The sequence below is a fragment of the Rhinatrema bivittatum genome, chromosome 7, assembly GCF_901001135.1.
Source record: "Rhinatrema bivittatum chromosome 7, aRhiBiv1.1, whole genome shotgun sequence".
Taxonomy (NCBI): domain Eukaryota; kingdom Metazoa; phylum Chordata; class Amphibia; order Gymnophiona; family Rhinatrematidae; genus Rhinatrema; species Rhinatrema bivittatum.
In genome coordinates this window covers 167,049,343-167,065,279 of record NC_042621.1, presented here as the reverse complement: position 1 = coordinate 167,065,279, position 15,937 = coordinate 167,049,343, and the positions used below count along the sequence as shown (strand labels likewise).

The following is a 15,937-nucleotide window of genomic DNA, read 5'->3' as shown; positions in this document are numbered from 1 at the left end:
AGTAAGGAGCTGAAGTAGGCTGGGGCATTACTACTTAAAATTTTGTGGATCAGTATTAGGATCTTAAATTTTAGAATATGAGCTAGGTTCTTGGATAGGAAATTCAAATCGAAAACCTCCAGGGTGGCATTCTCTGAAATGATCCACGTTCCATGCACAGGAATCCAGAGACCAGCTGAGCTCCAGAGTCTCAATGCATGAATATGATGATGGTACAGGGAAGTGGAGAACATTCTGGGGAAGGGGAAGCCTATTCCGATGGGATGGGCTCCATCTTAACCAGAACGGAACCAGTCTGCTGATGCTAAATTTTAAAAACGAGCTAGAACATCTTTTAAACTAAAACATGGGGGAAAGTGGACAGTTGTTCAGCAGCGAATGGTTCAGAGGGCGGTATCTTCAAAGGATACTGGCAAACCAAATAAATTAGAATGTTTCATCCGAAAGATAGTTGTAAAAGATAAAAAAATCCAGTTGTATTTAAATACAGAGCCTGTCTTGCTGATGATAAGATTGTGGGTACATATAAAATTAGAAATATAAATAAGTCTACTTTAAAATATCTATATGCAAATACTAGAAGTCTGAAAAATAAGACTGGAGAGTTGGAATGTATGGTGCTAAAGGAAGATATAGACATAATAGACATCTCAGAAACCTTGTGTAAGGAGGATAATCAATGGGATATTATGATACCAGGTTACAAATTATAACAACATGACAGGGCAGATGAAATTGGTGGACGGGTGGCACTTTGTATGAAGGATAGCATAGAGTCCAGCAGGATACAAGTTTTGCATGAAACAAACTAGAATACTTATAGATAGAAATTCCAAGGGTAGAAGGGAAGAGTATAATAGTGGGGATATACTACTGCTTGCCTGGTGACGATGAGGAAACAGATTATAAAATGCTAACTGAGATAAAGACTGGCTGGTAAAATGGGCAATACAACAATAATGGGAGAATTCAATTAACCAAGTATTTTATTGGGTTCATTTCACATTAGGACATGCAAGAGAGATACAGTTTCTAGATGCCATCAATGAATGTTTCACGCAGCAGTTGTTCAAAGAACCAACCAGAAGGAGAACCACATTAGATCTAGTTCTTAGTGGAACACAGGATTTTGGTACAAGAACTAAAGGTGGCTGATCCACTTGACAACAGTGATCATAATGTAGTTAAATTTGACATAATCACTGGAGGATGAATACTAAGGAAAACTGCAATAGCATTTAACTATAAAAAGGGAGACTATGAAAACATGGGGAAATTTGTTAGAAAAAACTAAAAGGAATAATTGACCAGATAAAAAGGTGCAGGAGGCATGGATATTCAAAATTACCATCCTTGAGGCACAGCAAAATATATTCCATGCATTATAAAAAGTAGAAAGAAAACCAAACATCTGCTGGCATGGAAACTCTCTTGCATGTCCAGATGTGAAATGTACCCAATAAAATACTTGGTTAATAATGAGATGAGAGAGGCAATTAAGGCCAAAAAGGCATCTGTCAGAAAATGGAAAGCAAACCCAAGTGAGGAAAATAGGGAAGCATTTGCAAGTTAGATGTAAGAAAGTAATTAAACATGCTAAGAGAAAATTTGAAAAAAAGCTTACCATAGAGGTAAAACAAGTTATAACAGGTTTTTTTTTCAAGTACATTTAAAGCAAAAACCCTGTGAGGGCATCAGTTGGGCTTAGATGCCTGAGAGGTAAAAGGAGTGCTTATGGAGGACAAGGAAATAGGCAGGTAACTCATTCAGTTTTTCTACTATTATGCTTATGATTGAGTGACTAAACAAAATCACTGTGAAACTGGAGGAAGTAATAAATCAGATTGACAGACTAAAGGAAATTACCGGCACCAGATGATATTCAGTTCACCCCACAGTTCTTAGGGAACTCAAACATGAAATTTTAGATCTGTTTCTGGTGATTTGCAACCTATCATTTAAAACAACTATGATATCTAAAGATTGGAGGGTGACTGATGTGATGTCCGTTTTTAAAAAGGCTCCAAGGGTAATCTGGGAAACTATAGACTGGGGAGCCTGATGGTTTAAAACAAAACTACTGACCACATAGGTAGACACGGTTTAATGGGGGAGAGTCAACATGGTTTTTGTAAAGGGAAGTCTTCCTTTGCAACATTACTAGATTTGTTTGAAGCTATAAATAAACATGCGGATAAAGGTGAGGTTGATTTTAGTGTAATTGGATTTTCAGAAGGCATTTGACATAGTCCTTCATGATAGACTCCTCAGGAGATTGGGAGTTCATGGGATCAGAGGCTGTTTCCTATTGTGAATTGGTATCTGGATAAAAGACAGAAAACAGAGAGCAGGACTAAATGGTCAGTTTTTCAAATGGAGAAGGTTCATTAGTGGAGTGCCCTGGGTATCTGTACTGGGACCTGTGCTATTTAGCATATCTGTGAATGATCTGAAGAAAGGAATGGTGAATGAGATGACCAGAGACGACAAAAAAATTGTTTCAAGTTAAAATTGCAACAGATTGTGCAGAACTGCAGAAAGACCTTGTGAGACTATAAGACTGGGCATCCAAATGGCAGATGCAATTTAATGTGCACAAGTTCAGAGTAGTGCATGTAGGAAAAAATCCCAGCTATAAATACACAATGCTGGGTTCTATGTTAGCAGTCACCACCCACAAAAAGGACCTTGGAGTCCTTGTGGAAATTATAGTACCTTGAAATCTTCAGTTCATTGTGTAGCAACAGTCAAAAAGGCAAATAGAATGGAGGAAAAATATGGAAACAGAGAACAAAACTGAGAATATCAAAATACATTTGTAGAAATCCATAGTGTGACTGCAACTTGAGTTTTATGTGGAGTTCTGACATAGTGGACAATGAAAAGATACGGAGAAAGGTGACAAATGTTAAAGGGGATAGAAAACTCCATTATGGAGAAAGTCTAAATATATTTGGGCTCTTTAGCTTGGAGAAAAGAAGATAGGGGGGATATGATTGTGATTTACAAAATAATGAGTGGGGTAGAATGGGTAACTGAGGAAGGGTTATTTACTCTTTCAAACAGCTCTAGGACTTGGGGACACTCCATGAAACCAGCAACTGGCAGATTTAAAACAAATCATAGGAAGTATTTTTCACTCTATATACAATCAAGCTATGTTGCCAATGGATATGGGCATATCTGCTTACAGAGTGGAATTCAAAAGAGGGTTGGACAAGTTCCTGAAAGAAATATCCATAAACAATTATTAGCCAGGTAAGACTTGGGAAAGCCAGAGCTTATCCCTGGGAATGAAATACAAGAAATAGATCAATCATTTGGGATCAGACGGGTACTTGTGACCTGGACTGACCACTGTTGGAGGCAGGATGCTGGGCTCAATGGTCTAACCCAGCATGGCACTCTCATGTTCAGCAGTTGATAACTTTACTGGGGGAAACATGATGCTAAGCTCTTGATTGTTCCAAGATGGAATGTTTAAAAGCATCCTCTAGCTGCTGTTTCAGCTTCCATAAGAAGCATATATATATATATATATATATATATATATATATATAGTGAGGACAGGTTATTCTTTTTAAGGCTAACTATTACCATAGATTCATATTTACTCTACAGTGTTATTTTCCTAGGAGCAGAAAATGGAAGAAATCTGTTCCTGAAGGAGGTTGCTAATACATACAGTATCAATGGAATTGTAAAATGTGCATCGGTTTGTTCTTTTCTAGAAAGAATTTTGAGTGTTTTATTGTTTACTTAAGACAGTTCCTAACCTATAAATGGGTTTCTTTTATCCAGGAGTTGAGAATCAAAAGCAGCTGTATTACATCTCTCTACTGAGCAGCAGAAACTGATTACAAACGTGAAGCATTGTCAAGATCCACAGAAGAGAGGAGACACTGAACAGCTTTAGATGTCAAGGCTTCCATTAGCCCTAACAAAATTGAGGTCAGTTGCCCTCCTACTCCTAAACTTGATAGAATGTGGTTATTTTTTTTTTTTAACTCTGTTTCTTAAATGTATGATTTTAAGGGTTTTTTTTTAAGGGGGGGGGCAGGTGGAGGGGTGATTATAAATACACCTTGTTCAGACTAGGCATGCTTAGATATAACTGTGTAAACATGTCATCTTTAAGAAAGTGTCCATTCAAAGAAATTAATGTAACCAGTAGGACAACATGGTGAACATGTGTTAAAAGACTGCTGCTTAAAAAGTGATCAGACAGCAGCTGGGCTCTCTTTCATGGCGTATGGACTTCAGTGGACTGTATAGCTCTGCAGTAATAACAGACTGCTAGCAGAAAACATCCGTGAAGTCAAACTTTATGCCAAAAGCTATGGTAATCACTCAGTGTAAATAGGTCTGCTTTTTGTCTGTGGTTATGGTATCATTTGGTAAAGGACACCTCTGTATAGGTCTGGACAAGCGTGTTGTAACAATGACATTTCCCCTTCCTCTTTGAAAAATGACAACATTTCACCCAGTAAATATTGAAATTTAAGGCAGGAAAAGCAGAAATATTGTATACTTGGTGTTTTGTCCGGAAAAATATTAAGGACATTTAATAAATGCAAGAATTTATACTTTTTTTCAGACATACAACTGAAATTATATTTTGCCTTATATATAATTATCCTTTCGTAAAATTTACTGATAAAATATTTCCCACTCTTACACACAATCAATATGCAAGATATTGACAACTAGTTGGCAACATATTTTCAACTGCTTTGCTAATACAGTGCAAGTTCATTGACTATACAGTCCAATAAATTCAATATTATAACCTAAGAGGTAACTATGAAATGTTTGTGCACAAGTGCATAATGATTAGTGCTATTTACATGCAGGAGGCAAAACTTTGAACTTATTTATATGTTTTATTAAGGCTAATTCTAGACCCAGTTTACTTGGCTGCCTACTCTTCTTTAAAATATTATGAAGATGCTCTCATGGAGTGTAAAAGCCTTGGTAGACTGTCCTTGGAGAAGGAAGGAGAGGAGAGGGCATCCTTGCAGTTTTTGATACATAGGAAGGAAAATATACTTCTGTAGTGGTTTGTTTCTTGTGCATTTTCTTTATGGTAGGCATAGGTTAACTAGAATAATCCAGAAAATAGATCAATTTCTTTCTTAAATTGCTCACTGTGTAATGTTAACCTGATACTTCAAGGCCAGGACTCTCAGGCAAATGATTCTGCCTCTGGATGTTTGTATTGAAATTCCAAATTTCAGTTTCTCCCATGAAACTATGACTTTTCTGTTAATAAAGTGAATGAAGTATATGTATGGATCCCTTCTTTGTATATTAGTAGATTCTGCAGTTGAGAAAGTTGTCATCTTGACTCTTAAGGGAAGTTGAAATTCTTTTTACTAACAATCTAATACTTAAAACTTGCCAACCAAGAAAACACATTTTTAACTGAGAGCTTTCTTCTCTTAGCATCTGGATGCCATGCACCTGTCTTCCATTTGATCCTCTGTGAATCTGCAGAGACCTGTTCGGAGCGTCCTCAGGGCAGGAACATAAATTTGCAGAGGGGGGGAGGGAGAGAGGTTTGAGTGTACCAAATCCTGAAACTCAGAAAAAGTAACTTACCTGTTGAGCTTTTCAACATTCAAGACTTTGAGTCATCAAAGTTGGCATCTCTCTTTAAAGAGGCCTGCTTCCCCATATTTGCCTGGTGATAGTGGGAATACTTTTAAGAGGAATGAGGACGAGCTGTTGTCTCATTAGTTAAATTCTTTAGTTTTTGGCATACAGATTGCAAGTGACGAAGACCTCTATTGAATAAAAGTAATTCCTACAGGTACAGAATGGGAAAGAAGCTTACCACTTGTTGATACATGGGAGCTGTTAAAGGATACTATCAAATTTAATATGGATATTTTTCAGTGAGCTTAAAGGTTAAAGGTCAACATTGTAAACATTTTTGGCTTAGACACAAAATTAAAGAAACCCTTTGGTGCATTTTGCATAAATAGAATTTATAATCCTGAATATTCTTACTTGATAAATCTTAGAAATTTTATCTGTGGATGTCCATACTAACCATTTTAAAGTATGGCATTTTCCAGTTAGCCAGTAGCAAGTAGGGAGGACAATGTTCAAAGCCATTTTACTTTGATAAATAGTTTACTTGGATAAAAGGGATACACATTTATTCTGTTCAGTTTCTGTGGTTAATGCACAGGAAATTAGATTTTATATGTCCAAGGGCAAGCTGATTTTATGCATATAAAATGGAAATTTACTTGCTTAAAAGTTCCTAAACAGAATGAAAGAAATGGGTATTTCATGACAAAAATAGGACATTTTTGTTTCAAATGAAACAAATGTTCCCTGTGCATACCCCGATTGGATAAATTGTCTTGCCTGGGAATTGCCCTCCTCTGCCTAGCTAAAAGTACACCTTGGCAATGTACATGTGCTTTTAGGCAGCTTAAAAAGAGTTCATCAGAGGGGTGGTAGTAAGAGTAAAACTGCACCTATACATTTCATTGTCAAATGTATGCACACTATTTTGTACCTGCTCAGCTGTGCACAGAAATAGAAGATGAGGTATGCACAGGTGTATGTATTTTGAATTTTATCATTTTTCAACGGGAATATATGCCAATGGTTTCCCCTTGAAAATTAGCTGCAGTGTATGTGAGCTAAAAATGCCCAGGTTAGTTACAGACATGGGCTATTGAAAATGTTCCCCCATATGATAACTATCAGTCTTGAGTTTTACCTTTCTATGGGAAATCCACAAATTGTTATTATATGTGAATATAAAAGACATAAAATATTTTGTCTCCAAAATGAAGTGCACTGTCACCATGTTGTTTTCGTTGTCCATTCTCAAAGAACATTACATCTTGAACAGATCAGTCGAGGTACATCTTTGGGGTTTGTGTTTAACCTTTGCAAATGCTTGCTATGAATTATATCTGCACTGGGAATGAACTGAATTGTATAATAGAAAAACACATGCATATCCATTGGATTAGTCTATTTTGTGGTTCTTTCAGTAAATTATCCAGAAGCTATTCATGCACAACTTTGATAATACAGGTGTTTAAATGATAATAGCTATTGAAATTGGAATAGGAGCAAAATAATAAAGTCATTAGGGTGTTACAACATGAAATTAAACTATTGCCATTATAAAACAATATTATTATCCTTAAGTCTGTAACACCACACAGAGAGCTAAAGAAAACAATGTAAATTCCTCCAGTGGGTGCTTACAGTTGTACTCCGTTTCGCCATGATAGTTGCTAGTGCTTTAATTCTTCTGTTGAGCTGCTGTACAGTATAGTAAAGAAGTAAAATGTGGGTACTGCAAGGCATTTTATTTTCAGCCAGCAATCCTCCCCACATTCTCACAGTGTGTGTTTTATATACTTGTGGTGAGCACACGCTCGTCAACCCATAACTGGTACCCTTGCCCAGAGAAGGAAGGGACGGCAACCCAAAGGTAAGGAATTCCTTTCACTGTTCCCAAACAAACCGACAGGCCATGCTGCTTTATAAAATCTCTTTTCCATTATGGGTCTGCCGCCATTTTAAAGTGACATGTGCTATGGCGTTTTGTGTCATTTGAATCTAAAATAACACCGAAACTGACAGTAAAATTATGTTGCTTTATTGCAGAGGTGAAACAATTCTTGGAAAGAGTTCAGTTCTTGAAGCTTATTTTTTTTTTAATTGTTTTAATTGAGCTAGCCAAGGAGAAGGGAGGAGGAAGGAAGTAGGACCAATTATTAGCAAGCTTAACTTGAACCTGCCAGCCTGGCTTCCCTATTTATTTATTTTTTTTCCCTGAGACAAACAATACTCTGGGCTTTCACAGGGTGCTTCTTGGGTAGACGTTTTGGAGAAGTACACACGCGGAGAGTTTAGTATTGCGAGAGTAATCTATTGTGTGTGGATGTTATTTCTCTGATGGGGAAGGGAAAGTATTATTATCTATTACCCATTCTCTTGCTTTCACTTTAATTCTGTAATTTTTTAAAGTGTATGTTAGGGATGTGCAGAAGAAAAAATAATTTCGCCCATTTGTTTCATGTGGACCCCAATTTTTCTTTAGTTTCAAAACGAAAAAAAAATATATAATCAATTAATTTGTTTTTCGTTTGCCAATAAATTCAATGGGAGGAGCATTGCAGCTTGTTTTGGGCTCCAGAATTGGGGGTTTCTTATCAATTCTCATAGAACTTGTGGGAAGAAATTATCAGAAGGTGGAAAGAACTCCATGCTACCAAAACTGTGGCAAAGTGTGGCACCAGAAGTGGCATGAATAACCTAAGGATCTGTAAAGGGCCAAAGGGATATCAACATTGGCAGGAGTTTTCTCCCAGGGCATCATCAGAAGAGAAATGATGAAAGCTAGTGTGGGAAAACACCCCAAGGCTCCAAATAAGGGCACCAGCAACAGTGACATCAACCCTTGATGGCGTCACGAGAGGCAAACTGCGACCAAAAGTGGCATTGGCATCCAAAGGCACCATGAAGCAGAAAATGTGGCGCAAAATCCCCACTGATAAAGGCACAAAGCACCACAGAGTGGCATCAAGACACCAAAACATGACAGGTGCAAAGCAGCCCCCCCAGACTATCAAGAACAATACAAGATGTAAGGACTGGGCATGGCAGCAAACCTGAGTGGCACAAAATGTGAAAAAAAGCGAAAGATACAGATCTCTGCCACCATGCCATCTTGCTTATCTCACCTATCAATGAAATGGATACTAAAACCCTACTGTATCTTCATTTATTTATTTAGCTTATTTATTTACTTTATTTCTTCATTCTTTACCACAGAATGAATATGGTGGGTGTGGTTTACAGCATTAAAATTCAATACAATAATCAAATACAAAAACTTCAATAATACTTCCAATAAAAACACATAAAAACTTAAACTAAAACATAAATACTGCATCTAAAATGGTGCATATTACCACTTTGCCATATCCAAAATATAACCAAATAGTTAAGGTGGGAAAAGCCAATATTTCACCTGTTTATGGAAGATCTAATCATACTTAAATAACTTTTGATTCAGACAAGCCAAGAAAAGATTCTTCATCTGAATCAATGGCTGAAAATATTTCCTTCACAGAATCATCTGGAGTGAGAATAGAAAAGCAAGCTGTTGGTTGGGCATTGCTTTTCTCCTCCTACTTATGCCTTGCTGCTCTCTGCCTCCAAAACAGAAGAGAGCGAAACATACGGTACTCATATGCAGTCTGCAGTGGTGCATGCTTTCCAATTTTCAGCTTCATCTGGGTAGAGCTGCCTTCTGCCATTTTAGGCTTGAAGAAGTCCCATTTCAACTTAAGTGCAGGATTACTTTTGTTGTTGCTGCCAACCTTGCCAACATTTCCTTTACCACCTCTGACTTTCCCTGTCCCAGACATGATGGATTTTGTCACTGGAGGATTGGATATTAAAATGATTCTTTTAATTCATAATGGTACTGTTACTGATTGTACACTATCTATGCTACACTAATATAGGTGTGTGCGTGTGGAGAGCTTTCACAGGCACGGATCAATGCTGCACTGAATTTTGCACTGTGTTGCCCTAGTTATGATTCTGATTGCTGAGCTAACAGGCTCCACAAAACAGCCTGTCTCTGCACTGCTCACTTAGTACCCAATGCCGAGGCAGACAGAAACAAAATCAGTAGCAGTACAGCAACAATCCCTACTCTCTTCCACCCACACCCATATCCTACACTCGCCTCCAAAAGAGAGTAGAAACTGCAACATATAGCTACTACCTGTCTTACTCTGCAGACTGGCACAGTGGATGAGACTAGCAGTGGTGTACAGACTAAAATTGGGCAGCAGCCAAAAATTGTATGTAAAAATTCAAATCTAAGAACTCTGCGAGAGCTCAGAAACAGCAACCTACTAAGATAATTTCTATAGAAACAATGCACACTTTCAGACATGCTTCATCTTCAAAATCAGCGTCACTGGATCCAGAGAGTGGGTGATAGGCTGGATTTGAAAAATGCTTCACTGAGATACATTGACTCTGTTGTCTCTTTGACAACATGTCCTACCCAGAGTCTCATAAGGCGGTGAGGTCACACATGACTCATTGGGAAGAGGATGGCTGGCTTCTACACTAAGTAACAATTCCAAACTGTATTATACCTGTCCTTCCTGCCATTGATTTTTCTATGGCCCATAAACTTCAATGGCGCAAAGAAATGAATGGGGGACAAAACAAATGGGATGAACATGATTTAATTTGTGGGACCCTCTTCATTTGTTTTGGGGCCTCCCAAAAGAAACAAATAGGGTCCCATTCATTTCAGGATGCCCATGCCTTTTAACAAATGCACATCCCTTGTGTATGTGTGTGTTTTGTTTGCTTTTTTTTTCTCTCCATCTCCGTTCATTTCATTCTCCTTTTGTTGTTTCTTCCTTCCATCCAGTGCCATTTGATTTGACCATTTGATTTTAAAGGCGTTTCTTTCAAATATTTTGCTTTCCTTCTTATCACTATGTAACAGTCTTGGCTGCTAGGCAGCCCTCCGCTGGCATAGGTCCTCAGTGAGCCATGCTCTCACCAGCTCTAGACACCTCTTTGATGATCCCATGACTCAGCAAAGTCAGCCCTATTAAGCACTGCCTCTCCCATACTTCTGGACCTCTTTGAGTCACCTTGGCTCCTTGCATTGACCCACCTTGTCTTGCTACTGAGTGGTTCCTGTGGCTTTTTGTTTCACTTTATCTTGTGACCTTCTTGGCTATACTGTGGCATCTGGTCTCCATGCCTTGTTCTGCAGCCTTTCTTGCCCTACCTTATGGTCTTTGGGCCTTCTATTCTCGCTCTGCCTTGCCTTGTGGCCTGCTTAGGTCTCCTTGTCTGTCTGTCCCCTGTTTTGTCTTGTATGTACCTTGCTTTGCTTTGTTTTTGTATATTCCTTGTCCTGTTCTCCTCATCTTGTCCTTCCCTGTCCAGTCCTTGTCTTGTCTTGTTTTGCCTGGTCCTCACTGTGGGCTTTCAATTACAGGCCTTGCCTGGTGTTCCAGCCCTTATCCCCTGTACCAGTCCCCTGCTCCTGCCTGGCTCCCCTATGCTGTCTTGCCTTGTCTTCCCTGTTGGCATTTTTTGGATTGATCTTGTTGCTGATTCGGGCAGTTTCTGGCCTTGATTTTTATTCACTGCCTGCCCTGACTTCCTGTTTGGATCTTGATATCGTCTCTTTGCTGCCTGCCCTTATCTCCTGCTTGGGTCCTGACTTTGTCTATTCCCTGCCTGCCTTGACATCCTGCTTGAACACTGACTTTTCCTGAACACTGCACATCCAGACTTCTGCCAAGCACATACTGCTCCTGGGTAAGCCCTGCCAGCCCACCAGAACATGTGGGCTCAACTCAAGGGGAAGGTGGCTGGTCCAGCGTAAGATTCTGTCCGGCTTTGCTCAAGATTCTGACCCTGCTCCTATTGGGGAAATCCCCCATCCAGATGATTCCCCAATCTGTGACAACCTACTTATTAATTATTGAATGGGCATTGTTTTTATTAGTTTCCCAAGCTTTGCATTTTAAATCAAGCTGTGTTTCTTATAACACATCATTTCCAGCACACTCACACATTTATCTGACTGTCTGCTGCTGTGCACAAGCACACACTAGATAAAATAATACTATCCAAGTAATATTCTTCCTCTTGGCATGATGGATTTTTTGAGGAAGGAAGGAATCCACAGACATGGGCGTGGCAGAGAGGAGAAGCCTGGAAACACTGTGGGAGTAGGCAAAAATGGAACTAGTAGCATCCCCCAACCAAGATCAAACATCAGTTTTTCTGAGAGGAAAGACTGCAGAGGAATCCAAAGCAGCAGAGATGGAGAGTTGGAAACCAAGCCTGAGCTACAGACCCATTACCATTTCTCTGCCACATCAGCAACCTCCTTCACCTTGCAATGTTGATGCAATATGGGGTCAGAAGAGGTGAGATCTGCAGGCTGGAAAATTGGAGTAGAAGGGTGGCATCCAAAACTAGTGTAATGTTCGTTGTTCTTTGAATCCAGCCAGTCCTTGCCAAGGTTGTTTCAATTTGAGAATGAGATGAAGATGATTTTTCAGATTTAGGGAGCACAGGAGGGGATATTTCCATTATGGTATTTGAGGAGGGTTTGGAGGATTCATCTGCCATGTGCCATAGCGTCAGTAGTTGGTTGCCGAAGCCTCTATCAACACTTCCAAGAGGAGACCCTTGCAGAAACTTTAGTCAAAGCAGTGCCTTGCTGTTGCAACCGTTGCGGCCCGATGGCTTCACTCCACCTACCTTTCTTTTTCTGCGGCGACTCCTGCTCCCTGGGGACGACTGGCTGCCGCGGCGTCTGCCCGCCGTCCTCTCCGGCGTCCCCGGACTGGCTTGGGTGCTGCCTCCCGCCATACTCCTCAGGTACCTTAGGGCACGCGCACTGTGTGGCCCTCATTCTTATTTCCTCTATGGCGCAAACCTCAGGGATGTCCCCCCTGTGATGACATCACGCTGCCCGGATATGTTTATTGCTAGCCTTTGAGTTAGCAAGGGGAATGGGATGGGATTTGCTCTCCGTACCCAGCTGCTCTGCCTCCAACTTCTAATTGGACTCTTTGCTGTTAACGAGGTACCCGCTCCTCGGGGGCTTCTCTGCTTCTTTCAGGTCGCTATCAGGAACCAGTACTCGCTACTCGCTGCCTGTGTCCATCTCCTCTTCTACTTGGAAGAATTCGCTACAGACACCATCTGTGAGTACAACTACCATCTACTCCTCAGAGCTGTTTCCCTGGAACCAGGTACTCGCTCCTCGAGGGCCTGCCTCTGTTCCAGCATCAGTGCCATCTTCCACAGAGAACTGCTGCGTGAGCACTTGCCAACAAGTCTCTGTGCCCAGGGATCTGGTACTCGCTGTTCGAGGGCCAGCTCTCCCTAGCTCGGGGCTTCTCCATACTGGGGACTCTGTGATATCTCTAATATTTCTCAGATCTTCTTCCTACAGCACTGCTACCGGAGAAGCCGCTGTTCCAGCGCCCTGAGGAATACTAGCCCAGCTGGGCTGCATCTTCTACTCACTACCGCCACCTCTGGTGGCTTCATAAACTGTCTAATAAAAGATATAATCTGTGTTTGTGTGTCCGGAGCTGAGCCTGACCTATGGCCCCTCACGGGACTTCCCCCGTGGCTGTGGTCAGCTGCCACAGTGTCCAAGGGTCCACCCAAATCCTACCAAACATAACACTTGCAGAGCCCATTGAGGTCATGGCTACAGCGCCCTTGGCATACTGTGTACAGAAGGCCGAGGTCTGGTCAGACCTCACTAAGGTTTCCCAGCATTTCCTTTCTGACCCAACACCAGGCAATTGAATGGGTTTTTTTGATGGCAGAGTGAGTCCACATCATTTACAGCAGGCATCAGAAGTGGTAGAACAGTTGATCTTCATTAAGATAAACCCTCTCCTAGGTTTTCCAGAATTCCCATGTGGGTGGCAGGAGGACTGAACGCATACCATTTCACATTGTTTTGGGTTTCTTGCCTAAAGAACACCAACATTCAAATCTTTAAGGATTTAACCTCATTGATCACCAGTTCCCACACGTTTTACTCTCAATGCCTTGGGGTGGTAATTCCACAGCTGTTGCTTTCCTGCCCTTCTCTTGGTACCTAGAGTTTATGACTCTGCCGGTGCTGTTTGTTCCCCATTTTAATCTATGCCAGCCTCCTCCATGTTGCCTGCTGTTCCTTACTCAGTGCCTGCAGTGATCATAAGAAGGGACTGTCAGTGCCCCCCGAAGTTTGTAAAAAACAAAATTAGATGGAAATCCAATAGAGAGCTGGCACAGATGATGTAAATGATAACGAAACAGCATGATGTAAAACTAAATGTACATCCCTATTTTCTGTGACCTATAGAAAAATTAGCAGACCAACTTCAGGGAATTGTTTTGTGTGACCTGGAGGGGAAAGATGGCAGAGTTGAGTTTAAGCAGTTTCTTTCTGATAGCTCTGAAGACAGAGGCAGTAGAGCTGGTGCCAAGGAATCTTTCACATAGCTCTGAAAAGAGGTGGCAAATCTGATGCCATTTAGTCTGTTCCATGATATAGTTATTAGGATAGGAATTTTCGGGGAGAGTAGCAAAGATATCTAGCTTTCAGGATATCCCCAATAAATATTGTGCTAGGCATTCTATTCTACTGGCGAATACAAGAAGGCAAGCTGTAAGAAAATCCTGGGACAGAGATCCGGTATGGAAAAGAAATCAGAAAAGGAGGTGGACTCAATACCCAGAAGGCAAGGGGAGGAGTTTCCCAGGCGTTGCCCTATGAAGAGGATGAGTGAGCTCATGTGTGGTTGGGGGAAAAAGGGTGAGGTCTTGTCTGAAGGAGGGAGGGGGGCAGGAAAAGGAAGGAGTCCTACTAGAACCAGATGAAGAGACAAAGGAGAGGTGGAGGTGTTGAGCAGCCCTGAGGATGAACCAGAGCCGATGGCCTTGGGAGACGAGTGGTGGAGTTCCCTCTAGTAGAGGACACACTGCAGTTCAGGAATTTTAAATGAACACTGCTATGGGGTGTCCTTAAGAACCAGGCCCACAGAGCACAGCCAGGCTCAGGCAGTGCAAGAAGCAACTGTGAGCAGCGTGCAGGAGGATTAAGGTGAGAGTTGCTTTCTTTTGTATGAGTTTGAGACTGATGTGGTTTGAAAAGTAAAGCTATAGAGATTTTAAACTACTGGGATAACCTGGGACTGTGTGTGTGCAAGTCCAGCTCACCAACTGGGGTGAGGGGATTTGAACCTGAAGCTGTGACACCCTGGAAGGGATGAGGTAAAGTAAAGGGAATAAAGATTGGAGGACCTGACCTGGGGAGCCTCCAAGGGTAGACCTGGGGAAATTGCAAGGAGGAGTCAGGCAACGGTACTGTAAAAAAGCACCCCCCCCCCCCAGAGGCTTAACCAGTGGTTCAGTTCCTTATGTAACCCGAGAATTCCAACCAGACCACGACAGACTGGCCGGTGACGTGTACCCACGACATTTATCAGATATATTTGCACACACATGACCTAAGAACAAGGCCAATGAGCATAACATGGTATCCTGAAAAAACAGACCTCTTTGTGGCTGTTGCTGGAAACCCCTGTGGTAGGAGACCAGTAGCAGTACTGGGGCCAGGGAATCTTTCTCTTCTGCTCTCAAGGAAAGAGAGGTATTTAGGAGAGAGGTGGTAACAGTTTGAAAACCAAGGAATCCTTTTCCCTTGGTCCAGTGCTAGTGCTCTGACAGGGGAAGCCCTTTCTTGTGGCTCTTAGTGAAAAGAGAAGCAAGGTGTTAAATTGTTGGGGGTGGTGGTTGAATGAGAGATGGGGAGCAGGGAACAGAGAGCAAGAGATAATTAGGAATATAGAGAAATGGGAGGAATAAAGAGAGGGAGATGGATGTGTTAAGAGCAGGAAGGACAGAAGCAAGGGAGTGAAAGCAATGAACTTAAAGGAGAAGAGAAACAAAAGATGACGTTGTGGGAGGGGGGGGGGGGGGAGTGTGAGAGAGAAGAAAAAAACATGTTGGCCTCTTCTTTGCTTTTCTTTAAGAAGCTTCAGTATAAGAGACGTGAAGCTTTCATTTGTCTGGTTGGGCCCCAAAAAGTGGAAAACATGATACAGTTCAATATTAAAATGAAAATTAGCTTTTATATAGGATATATGTTTAGTAGTTTTTAGTAAGCAAAACTTTTCAGTGATCTAGTGCAAAAACTAAATGTATGTGAAGTAGTTTTTATCTGCCGAAGGGTCATAACCTTGAAACTTGAGTTAACCAAAAGGAGAGAGGAACTATATTTCAGGGCCTGAGACAACAATGGATCTATGTGCTCAGCCTCAGCAAGGTTGCCTTGATTTATACTACTTCTGTAACTGATGCCTGCCTTTTGGTATTCTGA

At 41.1% G+C, this 15,937-nt stretch overlaps 1 protein-coding gene across 11 annotated transcripts in view; it reads left to right on the top strand.

Annotated features, from left to right (window-relative positions):
• The window catches only part of ZMIZ1 (zinc finger MIZ-type containing 1), a 1,075,801-nt gene that overhangs the window by 471,880 nt on the left and 587,984 nt on the right, over window positions 1–15,937 (top strand). For all 11 annotated transcript variants that reach the window (XM_029609503.1, XM_029609504.1, XM_029609506.1 and 8 more), the window contains one exon: window positions 3,802–3,951. The gene's annotated coding sequence lies outside the window, so the exon portion shown is untranslated. The remainder of the gene's footprint in view (window positions 1–3,801; window positions 3,952–15,937) is intronic.